General features: G+C 42.6%; 1 protein-coding gene across 1 annotated transcript in view; it reads right to left on the reverse strand.

Annotated features, from left to right (window-relative positions):
* LOC119433457 (ephrin-B2a-like) overlaps positions 1–15,393 on the reverse strand; it is a 713,964-nt gene that overhangs the window by 613,051 nt on the left and 85,520 nt on the right. The window lies entirely within an intron of this gene.

Below are 15,393 nucleotides of genomic sequence, written 5' to 3' on the forward strand. Positions count from 1 at the left end.
CGCGAACGCGTGCTTGCTTGTTTGTTTTGGGGTCTGATGCATAACGCTCGCCAGCGAGCCGCTCTACTGGGCGCCAGCGCGTTTTTTTTTTTCTTTTTTTTTTTTAATGCCAAAATGTCAGCTTTTTCTTCATTTTTTTTCGCGGGTCTTTGAAGAGACGTAGAACTGCGCTCGACGACAGAGAAGACATATATGCGCGCAACGCGTGCCTTGGAGTGTTCCTATTCAGAAGCGGGCTCTAATCGATACACGAAGAATACCTCAGGCTACGGAAACGTGATACAAAGCGTGTTGTCGAGCTTTTTTTTTTTTTTTTCGGGAACGTATGCAGATTGCCTCCTTTGATGTCGTTTCCGAACGGGAATAACGAGGCGGTGATCTTTCTTTTTTTTTTTTTATCACGCCTTGTTGCTTTTTGACTCACGAGAGTGGCATATCGCGCAAAGAAGCGAAAAAGTGGAAGTAAGAATAAATATATAAAAGCTATCTGGAAGACGAATGCCACTCAGCTGGGCATCTTGATCTTGCTGTCGACGCTGGATTGAATTATACCGTCTTCTTTTTAGAGTTTGTTCTAATTCCGCCCTAGCCTAATATGTTTGATATGAAGCCAGAGATGTTTTTAAGGACATGATTAAAACCTCGTTTTTCGCGAAGCATTGGAGCTTGGGTAACGAAAATGCGACGACAGAACTGAAATGTGTTTTCTTCTCTCGAAAGCCTCTTGACCTCACTTTACGGGAACCAAAAGCAAGATAATTGGTAAAAAAACACAGACAAGTCAAAGAGAAAATAAAAGTCAACAGAAAAAAAAAACCACAGACTGTTAGACAAGACAAACAGAAAAGACAAATAGACAAGACAATACAAGACAAGACAAGACAGATATATAGACACACAGACAAGGCAACGCAAGACAAGCCAAGGCAAGACAGAACAAGACAAGGCAAGGCAGGCAAGGCAGGCAGACAGAAAAAAACTACACACGTCTGGAAGTACGCATTAGAAACTAATTAAGGTCAGGCACCATTTTAGAACTCGAAGTCCTGGCTCTCTTGTATTGTAATCCTAGGGCTGCTTCTTTTCGGTTCCTACTGCTTAAATACGTTACCGTCTATTATAATGCGCACGCTATTCAGGAGGAGAGATTATTAGAGACGCTGAGGGCCGGGATATACTCAGCACGCGTACTAATCATCAAAGTACTCATTACTAAAATTATCTAATTTCATTCCAGTCGTTGCTCATACGCGTGGCAAAGTATAGGAGGTGTGCAATGACGTCATCCAGGTCGCCATTTGTAATACACCTAGCACGGCGAAAAGCTAAGCTGCGCGTTACACAGATCCCCTTATCTCCAGCAGCACCAGCGGAAGCTGCGAACAGGACTATTGAATGGCGTACGCGACGCAATGCGAGTACTCCCGATATACAAGTGCTTCCAACTACCACCAACTTCTACGCGTCCACTCCCGAAATGACTCGCAACGTGAATTGAGGTTTCACGAAGAGGTACTGACAAATCAGTTTTGCGGATGCCGAAAAGTGGAGGAAAGTTCATGAAAGGGCAAAAAAAAAATTATCCCTTTCCCTTAGGAGTATGCCGTCCGAAGACTTTACGTACTCCTACTACCACCACAACTACGCAAATTATACTATACAATGTAGATTACAGTGTAGACTAGAAGGGACGAAGGGTGAAAATCGGTTCTCTTGTCGTGAGTTTGTCTTAACAAAGGATTCACAAAACGCAAGACCAAACGCAAGACACAAAACCACAAACTGCACTAAAGTCAAATGTAGGTTTTTTCTTTAATTCTGGGGTTTTACAAGTGCCAAAACCACGATATGACTATACGAGGCACGCCGTATAGTGGGGGACTTCGGATCAATCTTGACCACCAAGGGTATCTTTAATGTGCGCCCAATGCACAGGACACTGGCATTTTCGCATTACACCCCCAATCGAAATGCGGCCGCCGCAGTCGGGATTTGATCCCGTGACCTTGTGCTTTGCAGCGGAACACCGTATACCCGCTAAGCAAAGCAACCACAGCGGCTGGCAGATGTAAAAAGACATTTACTGAATTTGAGGGACACGAAGTAACACCTCAATGGCGCCTCAAAATGACGCATCGCAAAGATGAATATGCACCAATCTGCTCAGTAGTTGATCCTAATGTTCCTTTGCACCAAGTTTCCTCTTGCCAGCCTCATCGCAGGGTAGCAAACCAGAAGCGATTTAGCCAAGAGGAAGTTTTAGCTCGGCGCCACATCACATTTCCCTATTCAGACATATACGTAAAAAGCACAATTGTTTTTATGAGACAACCACTGAACCGATTTGAATTAAATTTATTATGTTTGAAGGAACAAGTTAGCTTCTAGCGAATATAGGAAGCAGAATCTTGATTTAGGGCCTGAAAGCTTTTACCAACACTGCCGAAAATCGGCAAGTTTTAAAAATAGAAACAAGGAGTGCCTAACTCTGCCCTGAAATAAGGATTATAAACAGGGATAAGGTGCCTCAGAAAGGCTGGCCCCTTATCCCTGTTTATAATCCTTATTCCTCGTGTGCTACTCCATTAGTCAGCCACCTTTTTTTTATTCTGCCCTGAAATAGATATCGCACTTCTGTAAAATGCATCATATATTAAAGCAAGCTTCAGTAGACAAATGTGATTGACGAAATATTACACTTAAGTAAAATTGTTACACTATTTGAGAAGGTTTTGCAAAAAGTCGTACTTAAGAACTAATGGCACGCTTCAGAGCAGTGCACAATACATCAATTTTGGCCGCCACAGATGCATTAATTATTAGGAGGAGCTTGCAGAATTGGGATCTCTTTTCCCATTGTTGAGTTACAGAGTTGTAAACGTGATATCTGAGTTCCTTATTCAAATTTTCCGACTTTCAAAAGGTTCTATTTAGAAATTCGTGACACAAATTTAAAATGCACTTCTTACTATTACTGTTATTTTTTAACTTCCTTTAAATGCAACAGCCATTAAAACAAACGAGTAAAGTGGTTGCCGAAGCAAAACAACTTCTCCATTCCTATGTATTTAAATAGGTTAGTATTAGCTCAGTCATCAATAAGGGGGTCGACAGGTGGAGTAGCTGACTGTAGTATAAAAGTTACGAACAGGCATACGGTGGCTCAGAAAGGCTGGCCTACGTTTAGATATATAGGGGGACCTACCTTCGTCATAAAAAAAAAAAATTAAAATTAAATTATGGGGTTTTATGTGCCAAAACCACGATCTGATTATGAGGCACGCCGTAGTGAGGGACCAACCGGGGTTCTTTAACGTGCACCTAAAGCTACGTACACGGGTGTTTTCGCATTTCGCCCCCATCGAAATGCGGCCGCCGTGGCCGGGATTCGATCCCGCAACTTCGTGCTCAGCAGCCCAACACCATAGCCACTGAGCAACCACGGCGGGTACCTATCTTCGTCCTATCTTTGACTAAGATAGGTCCACCTATAGAAACGTAGGTAAGCCTTTCTGAGGCACCGTATCCCTGTTTGTAACTTTTATACCACTATTAGCTCTGTCAGTAAATTGCTCTTCTACAATGCTAAGACAGCGGCTTTTGCAGTGGGAGGGGGCCTGGTATGCAAGAAGATACGCAAAAACGAAAGCCGGGTGGCGAAGGCATAGTGAATTTCCCGCACTACCTTCCCGTGACGTCACTGATTTTGACAACGTCTGCAAAGCCGCAAAGCGAATACACGCAAAGTGCATCGAGCGGCCGGTCGCGCGGCAATTTTGCGTGTATTCGCGGGCATCTCTCACGCTCGGAAAAGCACTTTTATGTAGCACGTATTGAGCAACATAAAGCTGTATTGAGAGTTTCTCATGTCGCTCTGACAATTCTCTCATTGACACTTTTCATCTAATTTTAATAATTAAGAAGTTCATTAATTAATTAAGACTAACTATATGATTATGCGGCACTGCATAAAACAATCTGAGTATCTCCAAGCGACGGTAAACAACATTACATTGGTTCTGCACACAATTACGTGGCATTTGCATATTTTTAAATCTTGGTGCACGATAGTTGGGACACCCCCTGTATATGTTATACACAACATATACTAAAATGTAAGACACAGTATATAAGTTGACCAGCTACGTACTGTCGATTCATTTAGCTACAACCTTCACAGCAGGCCCACACACACACAAAAAAAGTAATTGTAACCAAACGGAGAGCGAGAGAGAGCGAAGACACTCCATAAATGGAAACAATTAAGGACTCGAAAAAAAAATGAACAGTGTACCTCTACTACTATTTCGTAATTTTCGAAACGTGATCACGCCCGGATCACTTTCCTCACTAGCTTACTCCCGAGCCCTCAACTCCTGCATTAGCCGTTTGGTCACAGAATAGCGCTGCTGCGAAGCTTCGCTACATAAGCTAAGCGCTTCCCTCAAGATGGGACGAAACCCTATCTTGCAGTTCCCTATCAGGTTACCCACTTTTTTGGTCCACGGTATTACGAAACGCCCACTTACCAGGAATCGAAAGACCAGAATTTCACTTTCTTTTTCTTTCTTTTCACCCTATTTCTTGTACACGCGAGTCATTCCATCATAGCCTACCTGTATGACACGCGGGTAATTCAGGTGTCGTTATACGTGCATGAACCCCTGACGTTATATTATACCTTCAATCAAATTCTCCAGCCTGAAAAAAAAAAAAAAGTGCAAGTGTACAACGAGTCACAGCAACGAAACCGAACTCAGAAAAAATGATTCAATACTCTATAGTCAAGAAACGTGATATTTAGATCGGGAAAGAAACAAAATAAAAAAAAAAAAATAAGAGCTCGCGGAAGTATTATACGGAGTTACGGGCCAAAAGCGGAACTTAATTTCGAAAGCCCCGTAACCGCGCCCCCCACGTCGGTTCACGTCGCATGATGTACACCGCGTGTATCGGGTTTCCAATAATTGCGGAATCCCAAAACCGCCTGCGCAAACGACCCGTGAGTCATAGAGGGAGTGAGGAGAACAGGTGGTCTCCCGCATGTTCCAGAGCTCCGTATAATGAGCAGAAACATGCGCCCAATAAGCTCCGTCGTTCGAACACCGAACTCCCTGGTAATTTTCTTCGAAGAAAGAATGTCATACTTTCATTTCCTTGTTCGAGGCTTTTTTCTTATTTTTTTTTTCTTTTTCTTTCTTTCTTCGTAAAACCCAACTTTCAGGCGCCCTTGCATGAACCGCGTTCACGATCGAATATATATTCGGTACGTTGCGCTCGCTTCATTCAACATATTTCTTAAATCATCAGTTCGCTCGATTTAGGCAAGCCCACGTAAATTTTGAGAAGTTCAGGCAGTCTTGTACTTCTATCTTTTTTTTTTCTCTCTCTCTCTCTCTCTTTCTGTTCTTTAGTGCTGACCGTTATTGAGAAAAGTGGAGCAACTAACGTAAATTATTGACAGAAAAAAATCAACAATATATATATATATATATATATATATATATATATATATATATATATATATATATATATATATATATATATTAAGTACACCACATTTCCGGGCAACGGGCTCGAGTGCTCCGTTTGCTTTTCTCTTTGACGTTTCCTTTCTGACAATTTTTTTTCTTACCTTTCTTCCAACGAACCGTAAACCGCCGAAGGGTTCGAGTTAAACCGTTCAATATTTCACGCTTGAATTCCTCTCACGGACCTCCGTGTTCAATGTTTATTTTGCCTAACGGCGCCGCTTCAACAGAAACAGTTATCTGGTTCGCCCATGAGTGTTGTTAATTTGATGCCCTCAGCTGCGGCTATGGCTGTGGATATGACTAAGTGGCTACGGCTTCCTACGTATACTACTGAGCGCGGGGTCAAATCGCGGCGATCGCGGCGATCGCGGCCCCGTTCCAACGGTGGCGGAATGCGCGGAACCCTAGGCGACAGAGAAATAAAGTTTATGAGCAAATGTTTATTATTTTAAACTAAACATTTCCTGTATGTCTTACTTCGTAAAAATAAAAAGTCACGAAAACCATAAGTAAACGATTATCTTCGCAGCCAAATCAAACTAAACAACCTCATTTAATGGGACTTTATCGAGGACGGAAGTGCTAATTAGTAAGTGGGAAACCTTGAAATCGTTTCGAAATCACGCGAATGTTATAACTTGAGACTGCAAAGGAAGAATACTTTTGTGCTTATTCCTCTGCCACAGCGAACAATTCTGAAGTGCAGTGGAAACAACATAATTTCTGCTAGGGTTGACTGCACAGTTCCCAGTCTGTTTATAAATGGTCATATTATGAGTCGCGCACATCTGTGAGATGCGCTTAGTGATTATTTCATTGCGGGAGGCCAGTACAAGTATATCAATCGCGCAGATCACTGTCATACAAGAAACTGGAACGTTCTCTTGTAGTATGACCGTTTTTTTTTTTTTTTTCCTTTCCTTGATAACAGAGAGTGAAGTTCCCCACGTATTCAACAGTTTGAAAAATTCAAGAAGATCACTCTTGCAAACGACATGAATTCGCCCCGTGTAATGTATCATATACAAACCATTGCTCCTATGCTGCTAACGCAAATATATAACTTACTTCCTGAAACTAGCTGTTTCCCAAGAAAAAGATGCAAATGACGTAGATAGCTGCGTTCCACAAGGAGGCAACAAAAAATGACCTTGGACATTTTAGGCCGATTTCAATACTACCAGTGTTATCGAAAGGCTTGGAAAATATGACGCACTTGCGCTGTGCCGCTTTTTAAGTTCGATGGCCGAGTTATTAATTGCGATAACTTTCTTCGTCTCTTCACTCGGCTTTGCGGTTTGCCAGTTTATGGCCGTTTACTGCCAACTTGGGACACTGCAGTGTCAGTAAGTGCTACTAGTCGCCGAATAAAAGCACCAGCGAACAGGCTTACATAACCCTTGTCCGCTGACTAAGTATGCCCACCTCTACTTTGCGTAACAATAAAACTAACTTCCTACATAAAACCTGAACACACAATGTCGGCTCACCGGCATCTCTAAAGCATATCAATCTGTTAATGAAGTTGGCAATTATATTTAACGGGTTCTTTGATTTACTTTCTTCTTTGAATTAATGACTCAGTATGTGCGACTGGGAGGGGAACTCGTTCTTTACCAAGCCTCTAGAAAGGGCATGTCCCACTACGATTGCTACCATAAAGCTCCTCGAACCAAACCAACCAAACCAAACCAAACCAAACCAAACCAGTGTTTGTATAGCATCGAATAAGGATCACCAATAAGCAACGCATTACTTCACATTGATTCCAACAGAGCCGGATGAAGAGGTATCAGAAGAAAACTAGACGGAAGAAAGAAAACGAGAAGGCATGGACAGTTAATGAAGACGATTGTGAAAAACAAACTTTTACTCAATATGTGCTACATAAAGTTTTTTTTTTTTTTTCGAGCGTGAAAGATGCCCGCCAATGCACGCAAAGTGCCTCAAGCGGCCAGTCGTGCGGCAATCTTGCGTGTACTGGCGGGCTGCTTTAACGCTTGAAATTAAAAAAAAAAAAACACTTTTACGTAGCACGTTTTGAGCAACAGAAAGCTCCTTAGTGCATGTGAAAGTGCCATCAAGACTCGTGTCTTCTCTCTCTCTTTCTTTCACTCTTCCATCCCCCTCCTCACGTGTAGGGTAGCAAACTGAATTAAGCCTGGTTAACCTCCCTGCCTTTCCTTCCTCCTTTTCTCTCTCTCTCTCTCTGTATCGGGAGAGAATGTGTCCAAGTTTATACAGCCGATGAAACTAATTTCCTTACACCGTATAGCTCTCTACTAATTTGCTATCGCAATTGATGCTTCGCTTTCGGGAGAAACTACGACTTCTTTTTTATTAAGATTGCAAAGACTTACTGCACTGACTGCAGTTATCATGGTCATCATCATCGCGATGTTTAATGTTCTTAAAATGCGCGTCTAGCATCAACTTTAAACATACGACGACATTTAATATATGCGACTCTTGTAATTAACGAAGAAACGTCTAACGATTCTGTCATAATTGCATCCGGCATTAACTCATATATTCAATTCGTTTTTATTCAATATAACTTCGAAGTTACTCCATTCCACTATGGCGTATAGTATGCAATTAGTGATCTCTCTGTGTGATTTGATGGTGTTCTAAACTTATTGTTAAAACTCGATAGTAAGAAACCCAGTGGTCCTGAAGACATTTGCAGTGTTTTCTTTGTTCTGCACTCCCTGTGGACAGGTCCAAGTCGTTATCACCTGTGTGTGTTCCTTCTTGGCGATGTGCTAAAAATCTACCTTTTTACAAGTCTGGCAACAAGCAGATGCTAACTACCAACCGATAATCGGGCTTCTGCTGCCTTATTATGTAACGCCTCTTAATGCAAGAACAACGAGACATAGACAAAACTTTTCCCTTAGGCCAATATTCGCTAAAACAAACTCTCACATGAATAGTTTTTATCCGCATACTATAAACGAATGGAATTCCCTCCCTGTTGATGTACTACGATCAAGGAACTTCACAAAAGAGTTGCAAAACCACTTGTCCCATAAACTAGCACAACCTTAAGCAATATTTTTAACTATTTTCTCGTTTTTGTGTGAAATTTCCTGTATTTTCATATAACGGAGGGTGTTCAAAACGAAGCTTTACGGAATTTTAAAAAATCGCCTGTGGCAGGTAGCATAGTTCTTATGGTTGAGCTGGGTTTTCGAAGAGGCGGACATTAGAAGCACGAGAAATCTAAACACATATTCAACTAATTAACAAAAAATGACTAATGAACGTCTTCGTTAATTACTATACGACACATATTGCAATTTACGAATTGTAGCTGGTGAGATGGCAAGACGCATCCACTTGAAATGAATTTCCAGGATGACACCAGTTCGAGATATTATTTCCCAAAGTGTGGGGCAAAATACATGGGCGTTCCAGTTACTTTTGTGCTTCAATGTATAAAAGAGCATTTTGGTAAAAAAAAAAGTGGAACAGTAGTGCATTTTTACGCGTGTTTGATAGCGCATATCTCCAAACTGGTGTCATTCTGGAAATTCATTCGAAGCGGATACGCCTGACAAGCTCACCGGCTACAATTCGTAAATTGTATTATGTGTCGTAAAGTAATTAACTAAGAATTAGTAAATTTTTGTTAATTAGCTAAATATGTGTTTTGATTTCTCGGGCTACTAATGTCCGCCTCATCGAATAACCCAGCTCAATGATAAGAATTATGCTACCTGCCACAGCCGATTTCTAAAAATGTCGTAAAACTTAAAAGTGAACACCCTGTATATAGTGCCCTATCGTTGTTTGGCACAGCGTTTTTCATCCACGTGTAATTTAAACTGTGCGCTTCTTTTAATTGTAGTTACTGTACTAAGACAAGCATTTAGATGTTTTGTAACGTGGCTATAGGCTGCATCCTTTTCATGCATTGTTCATATTTTTATGTTTTTCTTGCATTGTCATTAACTTGGGCGATCATTTGGACTGCAGCATGAATAAATAAATAAATAAATAAATAAATAAATAAATAAATAAATAAATAAATAAATAAATAAATAAATAAATAAATAAATAAATAAATAAATAAATAATCTCTCTAGCCTCTTACTCTTGCAAACTACTAGAACATATAATGTATAAGCATGTCGTGGACTATTTCGAGCAACAATTTACTAAGTAATTGCCAGCGTGTTTTTCGTCCTGGTCTCAGTACCATAACTCAACTGGTTCATCTCAATCACGACAATGATAAAACATTAGACCTTGGTTACTAGTTTGACGAAGTATTCATAGATTTGTCCGAAAGCATTCGACACTGTGGTTCGATCGTCCTAAACTACTGTACAAACCGAGCCTCATCCTAAATAATCCTAACCTTGTTCACTGGATAGCCAGGTTTCGTTCTGATCGATCCCCAATATACACACTATAAAGTTTCTAACTCGCCTCTAGCTCATGTTTCATACGGTGTACCGCAAGGCACTCTCTTCGGCCCTCTTCTCTTTCCGCTTTACATTAATGACTTACCACAGAATGTAACTGCCACCATACGTCACTACGCTGACGATTGCGCTCTATAGCATGACATTGATTTTCCTGAAAATCGTGTTGTTCTTAAGGACGCATTCTCACACTTTTGCTCATGGTGTGACACCTGACAAACGAGTATTAACTAACTTCAGCAAAACCGTCTCGATGTGAGTTACTAGGCGTTTAACACCTTCAATTTTCTAGCCATCTTTCAATAATTCCTTACTACTGAACCTATCTGAATATAAATATGTTGTACCTGTCTTCATTCATAATTTGTCCTGGAGCAAGTACATCGAAGTCATATGCAATAAATCCGCTTTAAGAACTTATCTACCTTCAACGCACTCTCCCCCGTGACTCCGTCATGAAACTACACCGCCAAGAAACAAAACACTAATCCGACCAATCCTTGAATATGCATCAGTAGAAAGGCACCCCTCTCAGAAAAATGATATTAACTCTGCGTTTTATCTCCGATAGGGACAAGCACTTTTCGCCGTTCTCGAATCCTTATAATCTGAACCTAGCCCCTCTATCACCACATGTCACCACATTGAAAGCTTAAAGTCTCTGCACACCGCATAATTACCTCGTCACCCCTGCACCAGCTTAGAAAAAAAAAATAATAAGTCCACTGAACCTCCCTGCATTCGTAGCACTCACAGTCTAAACCTTTTAACGTTTCAACGGAGAACCGACATGTACAAATACAGTTTTCTCCCCCTTAAAAATTGCACATTGGCATGCTATGTCTCGAGAAATTCGCTAATTGCCATTAACCGATTTTGTGTCTGTATTTATTGTTATGTTATGTTATCCTCACTATTACAATAGCCCTAATGGAGCTGCAGTATACTTAGGTCAAAATTAATCAAGAAAGAATCTCGTTGACACTTATGCCATGCAAGCTCGGCTCTGTGGCACGGGTAGATTCTAGGGCGGAGAGTTTGTTAATTGTTTTTATTTTCAACTTCTGACTGGTTTTCTTTGTATGTTAATATTTTCCTCCACTTTAATTCCTTTCTCCCCGGTACAGGGTAGCAAACCGGACACGCTCCTGGTTAACCTTCCCTGCCTTTCATTTATCCTTTTCTCGTTCTCCTTTATGAGGGGCGCGGTTGGTGAAGCACAGTGAAGTAAGGGCTAGCATCAAGGCTCTGTTAGAGAGAGAGAGATATTGAAAAACCTAATGATAGGAAATGTGGAAAGCTCAACCTGAGAAGCACGTCTCCGGCTTGTTAGTCCAGAACTGCGGTAGGGTTAGGAAGAGACAGGGAAAATGAAGCGACAATGAAATACTGCACCGAGCACTGCAGTGATCAGTCAAATGAACGGCATACGCACAATACACAGTTCTTATAGATGCACGGCACATGCTATGTTCAGCCTCATCATCATCATCATCGTCATCATCAGCCTATATTTATGACGAAGGCCTCTCTCTGCGATCTCCAATTACCCCTGTCTTGCGCTAGCTGATTCCAACTTGCGCCAGCAAATTTCCTAACTTCATCAGCCCACCTATAGTCTTCTGCCGTCCTCGACTGCGATTCCCTTCTCTTGGTATCTATTCTGTAACTCTAACGGTTCAACGGTTATACATCCTACGTATTACATGGTCTGCCCAGCTCCATTTTTACCCCTTAATGTCAATTAGAATATCGGCTATCCCCGTTTGCTGTCTTCCTGTCTGTTGACGTTAGGCCTAACATGTTTCGTTCCATCGCTCTTTGTGCGGTCCTTGACTTGTTCTCGAGCTTCTTTGTTAACCTCCAAGTTTCTGTCCCGTATGTTAGCACCAGTAGAATGCTAATTCAATGCAATGTTCAGTTTATTCCAGACTAATACAGTTATACGGCGCCTGTACGTCCATACGCGAATGTGTTCTACAAACTAAGCATACACTGATTAGGCCTCAGACCACCTTATACGTATAACCGGTAACGGGATGACATGCACGAGCACTTTATACATGTAGGCATGATTTACACGGGTTATAAAATAAATGCGTTTGCGCACATTTATACAGCAACAAGCACCGTATCGAGAGCTTCACATACCTGAACCACTGTCCTAGCAACAGGTGTTTGCACACCAGCTAGCAGGACTCGCAAGGCACCAATCAACTGCTTGAGCGTCATCTTCATTTGTTCATCCGATGAAGGGGATTCAGGTTTGTTGTGTAGCGGCTGCGCTTCTGCATCATGATCTTGCGAAGCAGGCTTATATTCAAAGCTGTGAACAAGCACTTCCGACACGAACGTTAATGCTACACAGTCGCATCCTACTTCCTATCCGCATCATCTTTCCTCATAGCTATCCTTCCGTCTGAGACAAGCAGACGGCTAAGTGAACTGTTGCCTCGGGGCAACCTTTCTGCGTTTCCTCTAATAGATTATCCTCCCTCTCCTCTTCCCGTTGCTATGGAGAGGGGGTAGAACTCGGCCGATGGCGATAGCACAAAATACATCGGGGTTAAACTTGACAACTTTCGTCAGCGCGATCACCTTTCTTCCCTCATCAACGATGCTCGGCTTTCGGCAGCTGAGAACTACATGTATAATACCCAATACAAGGCACGAGGCATCGTTATCTTCTTCCTGTTCCGGGCTAACAAAAACGCAGCACATCCTGGACATCCATCGTTATAGGAAGCGCTCCGCTTACAATCTAGCCATGAGGAGCAATTAAAAGTGAGCGTTTCAAACGATAGAAGATGAAAGCGTGGTTTGCCCTGAGCCTTTATAACGAGGCAAGCGGATGCGTGGACGTTGCTGCAGCTTGGACAATAACAAACAAAAAAAGAAAAAAAAAAGCAGGAAGAAGCTCGCGACTAACTCTGTGTGTTACGCGCGCAAGGTATGCATACACAAAGCGTTGCATCACCCGAGAAATCAGAAACTCCTTCAACGCAAGTTTAAAGTTCGCTTCTTCATTTCACCCCATCCCCGCCCTAGCATGCATCGTCGTTATCCTCGCTTCATTTGGCGAGCTACCATTTGAATCGAGTGAAAGATAGAGAGAGAGAGAGAGAGAGAGAGAGAGAGAGAGAGAGATAGAGAGAATAAAGTAGAGACAGGAAGAATATGAATATATATCTTCTAAAACTGGGAGTAGTGGAAGACCGGCTCTCGTACAGAAGTGAATGCGTCATCTTTCCCATTCTTAAGAGAATTCAACGCGAAGTTTCTGCTCACTACTCTTTCCAATAGCCCAGTGACTTGTTTGTCCCACTTTCTAAGAGCGTTCGCTATGTGCAGCAGTTATATATGGTGTCCCAGCTAACGTTAGGTAAGCTGTTCAAAGAAACACAGTGCAAGATACAATTTTAAGACGTATGATGTTCGGTCACCAGGCCTCTGACGACATAACACCGTAGGTCTTAAAATCGTATCTTGTAGTGTGTCTTTTTTGTCTTTTTGTAGTATTTGTCTTTGAACAGCTAGGCCAACGTTAGATGGGACACAAGGTAGATGCTTGCGTAAGATGAAAGAAATTATTTAATTAAAGTACGGGGTTTTACGTGCTCGAAACCACGATATGATTATTACGCACGCCGTGGTGGGAGACACCTGATTAATTTTCACCCCCTGGGGCTCCTTAACGTGCACCTAAATCTCCCCCATCCAAATACGGCCGCCGCGGCTGGGATTAAATCTGCGACCTTGAGCTGAGCAGCGCAACGCCCTAGTATCTAAGCGAACAAAGACGAGGGAACGGAACATATTTATTCGACAATAAATCTCAATATTCGTTAGTTTCACGAGAAGACGTTGACTGCTGGAAAAAAGAAGGGGGGGGGGGGGAGAGAAAGAAAAAAAATAGAAAAGAAGGGACAATCGTCCACTTGTTGAACAGCGTGCCGAAACCACAGTACCGGTATACATCAGTGGGACCGTCGCGGATTTCAAAACATTTTCTTGCATTTGGGCTGTTGTAGTGTGCAGTAAAAGCTCTTGAAACTCTCTCAAAGTCCTGTTCTCTAGCTTTTCTAGAATACAGTGTATAGTGCATCTTTACCGACAAAATATTCGCCAAGGGCCCGATCGTGTCGTGTCGCACACACGACACGACACGATCGGGCCCTTGGCGAATATTTTGTCGGTAAAGATGCACTATACACTGTATAGTGATCGGGCACAGTCGTGTCGTCAAAATTCGTGACGTCCCGACTGCACTGTGCGTCAGGGCTGCGCTGTACGACGTCACGGCTGCACTTCGAGGCGGCATCACCACCGGTCTCTCACTTTCGCGTCATTTCGAGCTGATCAAGTCTCATCTCACAGTGACGGCACGTGGCTTTTTTTTTTTTTTTTTAACAGTGCCTCACTTGGCGAGTCGCCGCCAGTTTTCCGCATCGGGCATGTCTGTTTCTATAACCTCTATCGTGGGCCTATCCCGAACATAGAGCAGTCTAAAAATGTGACAAAACTGAGCATGATGATGATGATTATGAAGCATATAATTTATTCTGAGAGCCGCACTGATTCGAAGATCGACTTTCATAATAAATATGATGGGTGTGCGGCAAGAGAGGGAGCTTTTTGTCAACGTTCGCAGGCGCCGGCGCGCCACGCTTCCCGTCTCGGAGGCCACTAGGTGGCGCAGCTTGCCCAGAAAGGAACACGAGAGAGGAGCCCGGTTGCCGCCCGACGCCGTGCATTTCGGAGGCCACGCACAGGTTTCGCGGCGGCGGCGCCCGATGGCGCCGAGTGTTCTAAGGAAAGCGCGAAAGAGGCGTCTGCTGCAGTACACGCCTCATGCGTAGCTCGTTTCGACGGTGGGAATACGCTGTGTCGCTGTATTGATTCAATTCTAAACGCATTATACTTCGACAGTCATCGTGAGATGGGTTCTGTTGATCGTTTTCCAATCTACAAATTTAACAAATGTAATTTAGTAATACAGCCCAATTTATATTTTCTCTTTAGTCTCCCTTTTTATATTCTCGACACACTAAAATCGCCGAGTATGTGCTCCGATCTAAAGCTGAGGCGCGCATGGAAGCATTGAGAAAAACAGACGGAGACTCGAGTAAGGCCCTGCATTCAGTACAACAGGTACACCGATACATCGTAACCTTTTCCCTTTGAAACTGGAGACATGTTTCGCTCGTAATTCATATCCAGTCCCCCGTTATCCTCATTCGACTATACGCCATCTCGGAGACATGAGGTTGATGTTCGGACGCCCCGGCGGCTTCATTTCACGTCGCGTTGCCGAAAAAAAAAAAAGAACGGCAGAATTAAGGCCCATTTTAGAAAGTCCAGCCTCTCCACAACAAGAGCCAACAGATCGAGCCTACCGAGACCCTGCAAGTACTTCCGGCGCAGAC

The sequence above is a fragment of the Dermacentor silvarum genome, chromosome 11 (genome assembly GCF_013339745.2).
Source record: "Dermacentor silvarum isolate Dsil-2018 chromosome 11, BIME_Dsil_1.4, whole genome shotgun sequence".
NCBI lineage: Eukaryota > Metazoa > Arthropoda > Arachnida > Ixodida > Ixodidae > Dermacentor > Dermacentor silvarum.